This window comes from Cryptotermes secundus, unplaced genomic scaffold (assembly GCF_002891405.2).
Source record: "Cryptotermes secundus unplaced genomic scaffold, Csec_1.0 scaffold66, whole genome shotgun sequence".
NCBI classification, from domain to species: domain Eukaryota; kingdom Metazoa; phylum Arthropoda; class Insecta; order Blattodea; family Kalotermitidae; genus Cryptotermes; species Cryptotermes secundus.
This window is the reverse complement of record NW_019731262.1, coordinates 992,130-1,007,016: the sequence shown is the minus strand read 5'-3', so window position 1 is coordinate 1,007,016 and position 14,887 is coordinate 992,130. Positions and strand designations below refer to the sequence as shown.

The following is a 14,887-nucleotide window of genomic DNA, read 5'->3' as shown; positions in this document are numbered from 1 at the left end:
AAAAAAAAAAAAAAAAAATACGGTTCCTCACCTTTGTTCCTAGAATGTAGCTGGAACAACATGCCCTGTTTCTCCTTGTGCGCAGTCGAGAGGCCAGGTTGAAAAGTTCCGCCTGTAGAGCGGAATATTTTATGTACGTACATCCTCGTGTGACAGAGCTGCTTGTCAACAAGATATTTATGACGCCACTTCAGAGAGATTCTCCACAGCGCCGATTTGTTATCATGAAGATTAATGAGCATTGTCGAACTGAATACGGGTGTCAGCACGAATGTAGCCCAGAAAGGTGACCACTCTCAGCTGTGAATGTAGACCCTATCTCAAAACACACTACGCGTAAATATACGTGTACCTAATGTGGATCCATATGATCGTGCATTCCTACCGCGGCTCGGTAAACACGTTCCCACGGCAACGGATACGCATGCAACAGTACATGTTTTTTACTCGGTCCTGGCAGAATGGTCATAAGGAATACAATTGAAGCAAAATCTCAGACAGTAAAATATGGTCGCGAGTCCAAGTGGCTTCCCGAGGAAGACAGCGTTGGCAGGTGTCAGCAGCATGTACAAAAGACAGACCCGTCCTCTGGTCAGAGAGGGCGTCCCACAAAAACAAGACCGTAACTGTCAAACAGTAATACATATCTGGTCATGAGCCCCAGAAAACCTCATGGAAAGAGAACACGTGGAACACCTAGTTGTAGATGGAATCGTGATATTAAAAGGGATGTAAAATAAATCGGATTGGATGATGTAGAACCGCTTGAGTTACCTCACGATAACAACCAGCGGCAAGTTTTATAAACACGCTAATGAACCTTAGGGTTCCATGAGGGACAAGAATTTCTTGACGAGCTGAGCAACTGTCAGCTTATCAAGAAGAGCCCTGCTTGACATTCTGATGGACTCCGATATATACTGGATTTCAGGGTCTCTCGGCGGTGATTGTGACGTCATGTAGTCGACTAGATGTTCATTGATGTTTCGCAGGAATGTACCGCCCCTAACTTCGGAGTGAAAACGTAAACCGAGCAAGCAGTCAACAAGCTGAGTAGCGCTTTACATAGAGGCTGTATGCCCTTACGATACGTAGACTTATACTAGACTACACGGTGTCGAATACCAGACCGCCGGTTATATACGTCAGTCTGCCTTATGTTGTTTTCGTGAAGCTGAATAATTGAAACACGTCTTAGGTAATTCGGCCGGGGGACAGGTCCACCCCAGCCCTTTGACGTGGCTCTGTGGCCCCGTGTTGCTCCTGAAAGATGGCTTCTGGTTCTTCGTGAATATAAATTGACTCATTTTCATGACTGGCTAGGATTCCTGGAGTTGTTGTAAATTGATAAAATTGTGTTTCGTGAATCGAAAATAGGATTATTTGTTCAAGTGTGTTTTCCCAACATAACGGATGTTCCCGCTTTTATTGAATGGACCCCGAATGATTAATGAATTAAAACTCGGAGTGGAGTTTCGTCATATGATTCGCATGGGAAATTTTCATTGTCCGTCAGCCCGGGTGATTTGAAATTGCAGAATTCTGCACCTGAATTGAGATTTATATGAACCAACGGTCAATTTCCGGTTGCGAATGGTAGGATTGGGGGGTGGGATGGAATTACAGTATTAATATTTTTAGATAGCGGAAAAGAGTGCCTCTTCACGCATAATTTAACCCTTATGAACTAGACTGTTAAAACGTAACTTAATGTTTTCTCTATAGCCCAGTCGTTATAGCGATTGGCTACGGGCTTGACGACCGAGGGGTCGGAATTCGATTCCCGGTAGGGACAAGAATTGTCTTCACGTCTTTCAGACAGGTTGTGGGGCCCACCCAGCCTCCTATCAAATGGGTACCGGGGTCTCTGTCCCCGGAGGCTAGGATGTGATCACTCACTTATAAATAGTGCCGAGGTCAAGATAGCGTGGATCTACACATTCAGTCCACCATACACCTTCATGGCGCAGCACTTAAGTATCTGCTGATCAGTATGGCATTCAAATGTGGCCTGTACAACGAGAACCGGGGGCTGCTTCCCTGGTTAAAGGGTGTAAATTGTGAAACTGGTCACTACCCTTCGGATAGGAGGTTGGGTGGATTCCAGAGGCGGTCTGCACCAGATGGAGAAGAAAAATTTCTTAACCCTACCGGGACTCGAACTCTAACCTCTCGGTCGTTCAGCCCGTAGCCAGTCGCTGTACCGACTACGCTGCTCCGGCTCTTTTGTCAGCTCTATACAGCATGGAAAGTTCTTATCGATGAATTTGATGGATTTGGAAGGAAGTGGTCGTAGTGTAATCCAGGTATTACCCCAGCATTTTCCTGGACGGACTGAGGAACACCATGAAAACCTCGTCATGAAACCTAAATGTTTCGACAGAGATTCGAACACAGCACTTCCTGAATTCGAAACTAGAGCGTTCTTCACACTCTTAGAAGGGGCACGGCGTAACGACATTGCCCTTGTGCTTAACCTTTCAAGGCATGGTGGTGCTTCAGCATTAAGAAATAAAACTCTGTATTTTGGTCACACAGTCTGCTTATGTGTTCCGTACGATTATCACAATAAACAGCGATGATTTCCCTAAACAGCATTAACCGGTTGGGCTTTGTAGCGGAGATGTAATGTGTTTCCTGTGAGGTACGAACTGGATTTATATATTCTGCATTCTGCCCCACATAGTGTATTTGTGTGTTCCGTATGGTTCTCACAATAAACAGCGATTATTTCCCTAAATAGCATTAACCGGTTTTTTTTTGTAATAGAGACACAGTGTTCCATTTTGTAATGTAAGGAGGGTACCGGGCTTAGAGCGACCAGGGCATGAAGCTGACCACTCACCTCCTACTAGTACCGAGGTCAAGAAAACGTGGGTCTATACACCCACTCCCCCATACATCTTTGTGGCGTAGTGCTTAATTAGTTAAGCATAGGGGAAACTTGGACAATGACATCTGCTTTGGATAGCTCTCAAAGTGAGACGGTTGTGTCACAGTACAGATACGTATGTATCTGTTCCAGTTCCCTTCATGTGCTTGTGAAATCGGTAGGCTTTCATTTCGTAAAGCGAAATTACCCGTACCGGAATCTCCGTTGATGCGATCGACATAGAATAAATTGCTTGAAGCCGGGCATTGCCTTTCTTCAGTTCGTACTTTATGTAAACGAATGAGAATCGTCGCTGCCGTAGAATGGATGCAGGAAGAAGGGAAAGCGAAGTAGGGATGTGCGTGTATGAATATCTAACGATCTGATGACGTAACTCAAGGCTGTTGTTACAGAACTTAGGATATTCTTCACAAAGATTCTGAATATTTATTCATCCGAGTTGTTGTTAACCCTCCGAAGCACAGTGGTTATTGTCTTTACCACTTAACGTTAGTATTAAGGAACTCTGCATTCTGCCCACACAGTGTACTTATGTGTTCCGTATGATTCTCACAATAAACAGCGATTATTTCCCTAAACAGCATTAACTGGTTGGGCTTTGTAGTGGAGACGTAATGTGTTTCCCGTGAGGTACGGACTGAAATTATATATACTGCATTCTGCCCACACAGTGTATTTGTGTGTTCCGTATGGTTCTCACAGTAAACAGCGATTATTTCCCTAAACAGTATTAACCGGCTGGGCTTTGTAGCGGAGACGTAATATGTTTCCTGTGAGGTACGGACTGAATTTATATATACTGCATTCTGCCCAAACAGTGTATTTGTGTGTTCCGTATGGTTCTCACAATAAACAGCGATTATTCAAATAAGGAGTAATTGTAGTACAACTCCGCAGTAATATATGCAGTGAAAAATCAATCGAGCTTTTCTCGAGTTTCATATGTACGGACAGACGGAGCGATTTTAATAGACACTGTACAGGGTTGCCAACGTGCCCAGTAATGTAGGCTAATTTCTCTGTTGGTTTCTGTTTCCTGTTACGGACCTAATAGAGAACAATCATATATATTATGAAATGTACTCTGCTTACTTTTACCAGTTTGTATTGTAGCTATGGCTGTCAGAGCATTGTTCAGTAGAGTTTTCGGATGCGATTCCAGTCTCTTCTTCAGTTACATGAAAAGACGTTAATATCTTAGTGTGTTGTTCCTTCTATAAAATAATAGCCGCTGTACATTGTAGTATTGAGTGGGAAAGCAGTCATATCCCGGGCGAAGAACAGACACTTCTGCTTGTCACTGATACATGGCTCTTGCCATAGCTCAAGCGGTTAGTCGCTGGCTTCCCACCGCGGCGGCCTGGTTCGATCCCGGGTCTGGTCAAGTGGGATTTGTGGTGGACAATGTGGTGCTGTGGCGGGTTTTCTCCGAGTACTTCGGTTTCCCCTGCAAATCTTCATTCCACCAAATTCTCCATCATCATAATCACCCGGGGCAGGCTACAATAGGCCAATCAGTGGCCGCCGTGCCGAGTGGACCCAGTTGGACTCCACCCCCCCACTAAGCGAATTTGCCGATAAAAATTTTCTAGGCACATAGGGCACATAGTCATATTTACTGCTTTTGCCTTTATATAATCCACGTAGTTCAGGCGTCACAAACAGCAGCCGCGTCGGAACATTTTCAGTCGCCTGTCCATCAAAGCTTTACAGCGACTAGATAAACAGTCGTGTAAAAACACAGGCTACAGTATGAAGCGTACCTTCTCTGTTGTAAAAGCTTGTAGTTTCGGAGGAACATATCGCTTCTATGTTCATTGTGTTACTTAACTTGTCGCCTACTTCTGTTGGTTTTTCGCTTAACTTATTCTTTGACCCTGAAAATGGGATCGATGTGGTCACCGAAACGTCGGTCTCTCTCTGAACTATGCGGTGTTATAATCCAGGAGCCCGCACTTTTGATATTCACCGCCGCGAGAACATCAAATCCAGTGTGCAGTGCTGTGACACTGATCCTAGACACTCGTCTTAATCTTTCTCATTTGCGGATGTCTTTCCGACATCGCGGATTGCTCAAGTTCTTTTTTGTCTCAGGCTAAAGGGTACGACAGGTGTACACAGCTATATTAACATGAAGGCTGGATATCTATTTCTGAGTGGCTAGTGGTCGTAATAGTCTCGCCAAAACATTTCCGCCGCCCGAAGAAGTTTAAATAGACAGGCCTATCAATGACCGTGCGTCAGCTCTGGTAATTGGTCGCCGGTTTTATTTATATTGCGCATGCCCGAGTTCAGTCCTAGGGATGACTTGTTAAGGATTTGCGACAGAGTGGAATTGGGACAGGTTGTTGCTCACAGAACTCCGTTTTCACCCTACCAGTTATTATTCTACCATTGCTCTGTACTCATCTACCATTATGGGCTGGCACTGTAGACCGTTGTACCGTAGCACTCAGTCTCATCCAATTCATTTTATTTTCATTCATCAGTGTTCTGTCAGACGACAGATGCAACTAAAATAAAACAAAAGTACGATATTAGGGACCTATCGCCGTGTAGTCTGGTAGAAATTTGCCGAAGCTATTATTTAGATGAATTTCAGGCTTGAAACCGAGCAGATTAATTCAGTGGTATTGCTTTATATTCTGTTTTGGATATGCTCTGTTCGAATAGCAAACTGGGAACCAAATATTCTGAAGGAGTTTTTTCGTGCGTTTCCCTGTTCTCCAAGGAAATGCAGGGGCATACCTCAGTTACACCACGACCGCCTCCTTATAAGGCATTAGTCATATTGGTCAACACTCGCACAAAAATAACACAGTAAAGAGCTCTAGTGTCTGGCATGTGACGCCGTACGGTCTGGTGAAAATTCACTGATACTATTTCATGAATTTCAGGCTTCAAGGTTTTAATGCAGGCAGCTACATTTTTATATAATGTTTTCAAACCCACGTGTCTTTTTTCCGTCGATTTTGCCACTTTTCTTTATGAGGTAATGTAATCGTCATGTTACGCCGCCAGAAATGTCCGCACTTGTATTTCTTTTTACAGAAAACCGCACGGCAGTGCAGCGTAACGAAGTTCCATGTTATAGTTTCTGCCCCCCTCCATCCCTCCCTCTCTCTCTCCCCGAAGTTACTGCTGGCGTGTTTATTCCAATTATCTGACATCACAGGCAGGGGAAATGGCGCGTAGCGTTCTGAACGAAAATGCACTCACGCCGGAGCCGTAGTTATATTCATTATTTAATTCTTCGCCGTTTAACAGCGAAATTCTCTTCGATACCTAATGAAGATCGATTATACGCCCCCGAGGCTTCAGGCCGAACGTTTGCGATGCGAACCGGAGAGCCCCCTGGCCCACTAACGGTTTGAAGCACGAATATCGTGTGAATAATATATAAGAACTCAGCTTGTACCTCACAGGAAACACATTACGTCTCCGCTACAAAGCCCAACCGGTTAATGCTGTTTAGGGAAATAATCGCTGTTTATTGTGAGAATCATACAGAACACATAAACACACTGTGTGGGCGTAATGTAGGGTTTTAGTGTGTTAAAGCAGATGGTAGATATAATTACCGCTGTGTCGCACCAGTTGATATTTTAATCCTTTGTCTGTGGGCTATATCTGTTGCATCAATGAATGGATTCCATGTAACACATATAGGAACATTATTACTTTAAGGTGACTTATTTTATTTTAGAACCTTATTCCGAAAGACTGTGCCTAATTCCAAGGGACCAGAACACTCCTTGAGAAGCAAACAGTTGCTCAGCTAGTAAAAAAATCCCCGGATATCATTCAACCCGAAGTTTCAATACCATTTATACGATAGTCCACAATTCGTCAAAAGATTCCAGTCTACACCTGCCAAATATATTTCTGTAAGATTTACATAATATTAACCTTTTATTTACACCTAGATTTTACACGTGGTTTCTTCCCGTAAGAGTGTTTTATTAGTAATATTGTCACGAGTAAGGGGGCTACGCGTGACGAAATGACAGGTTCCAGTTCGGATGATTGGATTTATTCGCACCTTGGTTACACACTCTTTTTTAATTATACTTAATTTTACACGTACACTAGTCCTCTCTTGGTATTGGATCTCAACACAGAAACTAGCGCTTCAAATCACTCCAAGTATTACACATAATTCAAATCTTCCAATCACATGCCAAGTCTTCAGACGACCAACTTCCCGTGGCTGTCACTTAAAACTCTCTCACTGTCACTTAAACACGTACGTGGTAACACTCTCGGATACATTCAAATACTACTTGGTTAAAGTCAAAGTCAAAGTCACGTTGCGACTGACGGTCAGTCAGTCAGTAAGTCTTGGTGTCGAGCCCATCTGGGGCTCATTACCAGATATTAATTATTACCGTTTGACAGTTACGGTCTTATTTTTGTGGGGCACCCTCTCCGACGAGAGGACGGGTCTGTCTTTTGCATATGCTGCTGGCCCTTGCCAGCGCGGTCTTTCTCGGGTCCGAGTCCGTTTGGACTCACGTCCATATTTTACTGTCTCAGATTTGAGACTTCCCTTTTCGTCGCCTCCTACGACTCGCAGGGTCACGGTGGAGTTATTCGACCCAGCCTCCACACGGGGGCACTACTTGGTCCAAGTCCAAGTCCAAGTCACATTGCGACTGACGTTCAGTCAGTAAGTCAGTCTTGGTGTCGAGCCCCGTCTGGGGCTCACGACCAGATATTTATTACTGTTGAACGTTACGGTTTTGTTTTTTGTGGGGCGTCCTCTCTGACTAGAGGACGGGTCTGTCTTTTTTACATGCTACTGGTCCTTGCCAGCGCAGTCTTTTTCGGGTCCGAGTCCCTTGGGACTCCTGGAATCTCGTTATAAAGCCTTCACACCGACCACACAGAAAATAGTCTCTCTGTTGTTGGAACGTATTTGAGAGAGAGAGAGAGAAGAAGTGGTGGTCGTAGTGAGAGACACTACATTGGGGGCGGGGGGGGGAAGAAACTATATTTCAGATTTTGAAGGTTCCCAGGCAGTGCCCGCTTGTCCTTCTGGTAAAGATAGAGCATATAATCTGATTTTTGTTTGTTTGTTTTTGCTAACGTTGGGAGGGCTATATTAAGGCGAAATTTTGATGTTAACAATGGGAGGGCTGCATGTGAGGCATGCAGTGCAACGTGGAGTATTTACAGAGCGCTCACATAGCAGTGGTCATGGCGCCGACCGCATAGAAAACGCTGCGCTCCCATTGATGCCTTGCGTGTATTCTGTCGCGAGGTGTTTCGCTGTTAGTTACTTAGCAACGTTGTGTCCATCCGAGTTACAGTATTTTGTATGCATTATAACGACTGATGAGTATAAGCTATAATTTTAGTCAAGCAGAATGTTCGACCAAGGCAAGGTATGTTGTTTAGACACTCAAAGAATCGTGTTGAAGATCGCATACAGCTCATCTGTAAATTTCAAGTGCATCCATTACCGTGACCATTTTCAAGGTACAGTGCGTTTTGACTATCTTATAGGCGTTTCTCATTGTTCTAGAGAGAGAGTCACAATAGGACAAAAAAACTCCCAGTTATTTTCACGGAAGATTGGTTGATAGCTGGATGAGAAAACAAATTTAAAATTCACGGCTTAAAATGCTATTCGTCCGTAAATATTTTAGTTTAGAAGCATAAAAGTCAAGATCACAAACTAACAGTGGCACTTGAAGCGCGACGCAGCATGGAGAGATCGGCATGGTGACGGCTTGGTTGCGGGTCAGCGCGATAACCGAGCGCGGTAAAAGTTTGTAGCGTGCAAAACGTCACGCACTGTATAGTTTCATATCCCGCAGCTTATCTGCAAGATTTAAGGGGGGAAACTTATGCACGAACATGAGCAAATTTTTGACGACGATTGGTCAGACAACTTTTATATTTATTCGGTTATTTGATGATTTTTGATCAACATCTTCAGTCGTGCAATGTCAGTGTGAACGTTTGCGAACGGTGTGGCGATTCTGAACGGTATGGTGATAATGAACATCGTGAGTTTTATAACTGTAAACGATTGTACACAAGAGGCACAGTGCTGCAACCTTGACGATAGAGAATGAAGTATTGACACATCAACTGTTTAATGTGTCTTAGAACGCAATTACATCCTGAGGAACAAGACTGCGAGTCTAGATTAAATATTTCGTATAGACTCAACAATAATTTGTAGTTTATTTAACGACGCTGTAACTAGCTTAGTCTCTGTAACGTCGATGAACTGGAAAGGATATGGAAGGAAACGGTTGTGGCCTAATTTGAGACATGCCGGCGTTTATATGGAGTACCTGAGGAAAATCACGAGACAACCGGAGAGTATAGTCGGCCTCCCGGGCCAAAATTTAAATTCTGGAACCTCTCTAAGGAGTTTGGCGTACTCGAGCGTCAACGTTGCATGACTAGTCTTTTGGATGTTGAGTATGAGGGGTGAGCCATAAAACTGGCCCTAGCACTGCGACCTTCAACGATCTATTGTGCTTCTTTTGGATGTTTCACTCAATGGAGTTTTCTCTCGCTATGGACGTAAATATTGAAATATATAAATGCGTTGTCTTTCATGCAGTAGTTTATGGATCTAAAATACTCTCACATAGGGAAAGAAGAGGAAAGTGAGGATGTTTTAGAACAGGGTGCTGACGAGAATATTCGGGCCCAAGAGGAAGGAAATAACAAGGAGCTGGAGAGAATTTCGTGTTGAGCAGTTTCATAATTTGTGCTCTTCGACAAATATTAAAATTATGAGGCAAAGAGGGATGAAATTGACAGGGCTTGTAGCACGCATGGTAGAGATCTGACGTGTATACAGAGTTGCGGCAGGAAAAGTGAAGGGAGACCTTTGGGAGCTCCTGTATGATAGATGGAAGAATAACACTAAACATATCTTAAAAGAATATGGAGGAAATTTGTGGACTGGATTCATCTAGTTCAGGGTAAGGACCAGTGCGGGCTCTTCTGAACATGGGTTTCATGAACGTCTCTGAATTCCAGTTTTCGTGCAACGTTGGCTTCTCAAGAAAGACTCAGTTTCATGAGTTGGTTATCGGGTTTATTTTCCTTTATGTCCCTTTTTGTCTCCTGCATCAAAATACCAATGTAAGTCAATATTCTCGACTCCCCTGAGGCTTGAGAGGGTAAGACATTGAGGGGGTGGGGATGAGAGATTACTTGTTGAAGAAGAAAACTTGTTTTCAACGAAAGCTGATTTTTCCTTTTTTCTGTAATATTAAAATCTTCCGCTTGGTTAACATCGTGTTACAATCGGCTCGTACAGTATTGTCCAACAAAATTTCTTAGACCAGTCCTTGTTGTGAAACTGAGAATCGCTCAGTTGCTCAAGAAATTCCCAACATTTTGTAGAAGCCGAAAGATCGTTGTCGTGTTCACTGGTCCCTATCCTGAGCCAGATAAGTCCAGACCACACCCTCACACCATTTTTATTTACGATAAAGGAAAAACAATTCGTGTGCTTAGTTAAGCGTAAAGATGTACGCATTCTTACCTTTGGCACTTTGTGGAGATGAACAGTTTCACGCTCCGGCTGCTTTCTCCCGAAGAAGAAGCTTTCATTGCCCGCTGCCCAGGAGGTTGGGTGGCTGCTAGAGCCGGTCTGCACCCGGTGGAAAACAGAAATTCCCTTGCCCCTGCCGGGAAAGGAACCATGATTGCTTGGGTCATTTCATCCCATAACCTAGTCGTACCTGTTGAGTTTTAAGACTCAATTATATCGCTCCATTTACTGCTATGTCTACCAAGTGGACTTTTCCCTTCAGATTTTCCTACTGAGTTATTACGAAAGAGAACCGAAGGACACGGAAGAAGAGTTCTCTCTACTTCGGGCAGATTTCAGCGCAAGACGAGGATTTCAGCCCCGGGAACAAATGGGCGTTGTGAGGTTTAGTAACTTTTGCCGATGCCATCATCAATAAATGATACCAGAGACAAGACCTTCAGATCGATCAGCCATGCGAGTACAGTTCTATTGTGACGTCATATCCCCTCCCTCCCGTACAGCCCGAACAGTGACTGGTCGATGTGTTCTTACTCCGTGCCTGTTAGTGTACATAAACAAATCTGTTTGTAAGGCGGATGGCCCAGATTAAGCAAGTGGAACAGAGATTCATGTAACCTTTTGAAGAGCAGTCTGACGCCTATACTGCCTTCATCTTCAAGGTCGAAGATTATGCAGTCAGCAAAATTTATACCGGACTACACGGCGTCACGTCGCAGAACATATCACTGCTGTGAAAATCTCAGATTCGGTGAGATTTTTTGTGACGCTGTCAGTAGCTAGTCTATGTAGCTTAGAATAGCAAGATGATTGATGAGTTGGAAGGGATTTGGAAGGAAGCGGTTGTGGCGTAATTGATGCACTGCCCCGGTATCTTCTTGGAGGTACTGAGAACAACCGAAACACCTCAGACAGAATATCATGTGTCCCGGCCGAGCTTCGAACCTAGCACCTCCCGACTAGGAGCCCAGACCGTTACCGCTACTCCAATTCTTTTGACCAAATTCAGTATAGGAGAATATAGTTTATGTATTTTAATCTGTAAAAATGTAAAGCTGTCCCTGTGCTTAACTAATTAAGCACTGCGCCATGAAGGCGTAGGGGGGAGAGGCTGTATAGTTCCACATTTTCATGACCTCGGCACTAGCTGGAGGTGAGTGGTTAGCTTCACGTCACGGTCGCTTTACGCCTTGGATAGGAGGCTGGGTGCGCCCCAGAGCCGGTCTGGACGATGTGGAGAAGAGAAACTTTTTGACCCTACTGGGACTCGAACTCTACCCCTCGGTCGTCCAGTCCGTAGCCAGTCATTATACCGACTGCACGAATCTATTAATAGGAGCTAGGATAGCGCAGTCGGTATAGCGACTGGCTACGGACTGGACGACCGAAGGGTAGGAGTTCGAGTCCCAGTGGGGTCAAAAACTTTCTCTTCTCCACGTCGTCCAGACCGGCTCTGGGGCCCACCCAACCTCCTATCCAATGTGTAAAGGGGACTTTTTCCCCGGGTATAAAGCGGCCGGGGCGTAAAGCTGACCACTCACCTCCAGCTAGTGCCGAGGTCAAGAGAATGTGGATCTATACATCCACTCCCCTCTTACGCCTTCATGGAGTAGTACTTAATTAGTTAAGCACAGGGACAACTTTACCTTACATTTACGAATCAATTAATGTATTGTACGTATACAATGAAAGTGGAAGATGTGGGATAAATAGCAGCATAGTCAGCTGATAGATAAATACCAGTTGTTAGTAAATGTCGTTTCTGCGAATGGAATGTATCTGGAAGCGTATGTACACACTGCACTGTAAATACAGTGTTGGGCAGGACGGCAAACAAGCCACCGGGACAAATATATACGGCCCACGTTTCTGACCTGTCCTCTGGGTTTCCGGCTGAGAAAATAAAAGGCGAAGCGTGTGGCAAGAAGCAAAGAGAGTGTGATTATTGCCGTTAACGCACTGTAAAGTGCTGCTGTAAGCCATGCTCACCCTACAGCAGAAACTCAAACTGTAGCTTTGTATTGTATTACCGGCACGTTATAGTAAGCTGAAGGTAAAGTTGTCCGTAAGCACTATGCCATGAAGACTTGGGGGAGCGGAGGTATAGATCCACTGTTCCTAACTTCGCCACAGCAGGCTGGGTGGGCCCTAGAGCCAGTCTGGACTCTGTGGAGTAGAGAAAAATCTCTTGTCCCTGACGGGAATCGAACCCCGATCGTCCAGCCCGTAGCCTGTCGCTATACCGACTGAGCTATTCCGGCTCCTCTGTGTTATAGTTAAAATGTTGTGTGTCATCCTCTACATACAACACTTTAGAGATTGTCTAAGGTCTTATGATGGTTATATTTTTGTCTGCTCATTCCGACTGTATGTACTTGCTGGCACTACATGCTTCGGTCTTCATGGGCTATGAACGAGTGTGCACAGTCGCCGCGGCAGTTGTCAGCAGGGTTGAAGCTCCTTCCAGTTATAGCACAAAATGGCCGCGCCATAGCTCAAGCGGTTAGTCGCTGGCTTCCCATCGCGGCGACATGGGTTCGATCCCGGGTCTTGTCAAGTGGGATTTGTGGTGGACAAAGTGGCGCTGGGACAGGTTTTCTCCGAGTACTTCGGTTTCCCCTGCCAATCTTCATTCCACCAATTGCTCCACAATCACCCTCAGCTATCATCTGGGGCTGGTACAATAGGCCAGAAGTGACCGTAGTACAAGGGCCTTAGTCCCACTCCACTAGCAATAAAAAGAATAATATGGCACAAAATGAGTTAAAATTATAGACAGTGTCACGTAACTTCGAACAAGGCCCCGCATTCCTAGTCAAATCCCGCGCATAGCTTGTGGTGGGAGCAGTTACTTAACACTCGTTCTTCCACTGACCGCCTCTGTGTTCTAGTGGTCAGAGTTCCTGGCTACAGATATATAGGTACCGGGTTCGATTCCCGGTGCTACCAGATTTTCTGAGAAGTAGTGGGTCTGAAAGGGGGTCCACTCAGCCTCGTGAGGATAATTGAGGAGCTGTTTCAAGGAAATAGCGGCTCCGCTCTAGAAAACCTAGATTAACGGCCATGGGGAACCGTTGCGCAGACCACATGACACCCATATCCGAAAAGTTTGCACTAACTTGGCCGACAAGCGGCGGTCGCTCGGTCGGTGTAGTTCGCTTGCGGACTAAGGCCACGGAGTATATATAATGAAATTAATTACGATGAAAATGAGTGCCTTCTTGTTGTTGTTCAGATCCTTTCCGTGGTGATATTTTCGTAAAATGTGTCACTGTTGGTTTCCTGAACTGCCTAAGTATGTTGCATGTTCATTACTGTGTTGTTCAGATCTGCGTGACAGTACTGGTATACATACATCGGAGTTACTCGTTTCATTATGTCTTCACTCTTAAATCTCCACCACCCCACGCCCTTTCTCAGTGTAGCGACTAGCCTACAAACTGCACGACCGAGTAATCGTGGTTCGATTCCCATAAGGGACAGTATTTTTTTATTATTATTTCGACAGCGTATAGCCCAGCCCTGCGGGGACACGCCGTAACGTAGTTGGTTGAGGCATTATGCTATAAGCCGGAAGGTCGCGGATTCGAGTTCCTATGAGGTGGATTTTTTCAATTGACCTAATCCTTCCAGCCGCACTATGGCTCTGCGGTCGACTCAGCCTGTTAACAGAAATGAGTACCAGGAATCTTCCTGGGGGTAAAGGGCGGCCGGCGCGCAAGGCTGACCTCACCGCCATCTTTGAGCCGATTTTCTAGAAAATGTGGGAGCCTCGACGTCCCACAACCCTCTGGGCCTTCATGGCCTGTTACAAGGATAGCATTACCTTTTATAGACCAGCCTTGGGGCCCACCCATGGTTCTGTCCAGTGGGTAAAGAAGATAATTTTTACGGGGTATGAAGCATCCTGAACGTGAAGATCAGCACTCACCTCTATGTGTTCCCGAAGTGAAGAACGCGTGGAACTATTCCTTCACTCCCCCATACATCTTCATGTCTTAGTACTTAATTAAATGCAGGAGATTTTACATTTGTTGTTCAGCTGTAAATTCCAATTAACGTGAGGTGCAAATGAAAAAAAAATCTTATGCTTTCAGGTGTGTGCGTGCGTGCGTGCGTGCGTGTAGAGGCGGATGGTGTCCACAGCTTTTGTGCTTTGTCTGAAACGTCTTTCCGGGCACGTCATTCTTTGAATAGGCAACCTTACGGAAGAAAAGTCCCTGTGTGTTCAATGGGATCTCCGGTGTGGTGAGTTTGGTTCGCAGTGCTTGTTGAGAAAATAATGTAAAGGTAAAGCTGTCCTTGGGCCGGTCACGGTAGCCGAGCGGTCTAAGGCATGCACTGTCTTCGCTCGCTCGGAAGCCGGGATCGTGGGTTCGGATCTGTTTCCTGTGAGGTACGAACTGAATTCTTATATATTATTCTTATACACTGCCGGTATCAATACTTGAACAGTTAAAACCTTG

General features: G+C 44.9%; 1 protein-coding gene across 2 annotated transcripts in view; it reads left to right on the top strand.

Moving 5' to 3' along the window:
* The window catches only part of LOC111866689 (hexosaminidase D), a 119,591-nt gene that overhangs the window by 33,515 nt on the left and 71,189 nt on the right, over positions 1-14,887 (top strand). Inside the window, exon 2 of one of the 2 annotated variants that reach the window (XM_023855873.2) lies at positions 14,519-14,669. The exons of the other annotated variant lie outside the window; for it this stretch is intronic. The gene's annotated coding sequence lies outside the window, so the exon portion shown is untranslated. The remainder of the gene's footprint in view (positions 1-14,518; positions 14,670-14,887) is intronic. 2 annotated transcript variants of the gene reach the window in all.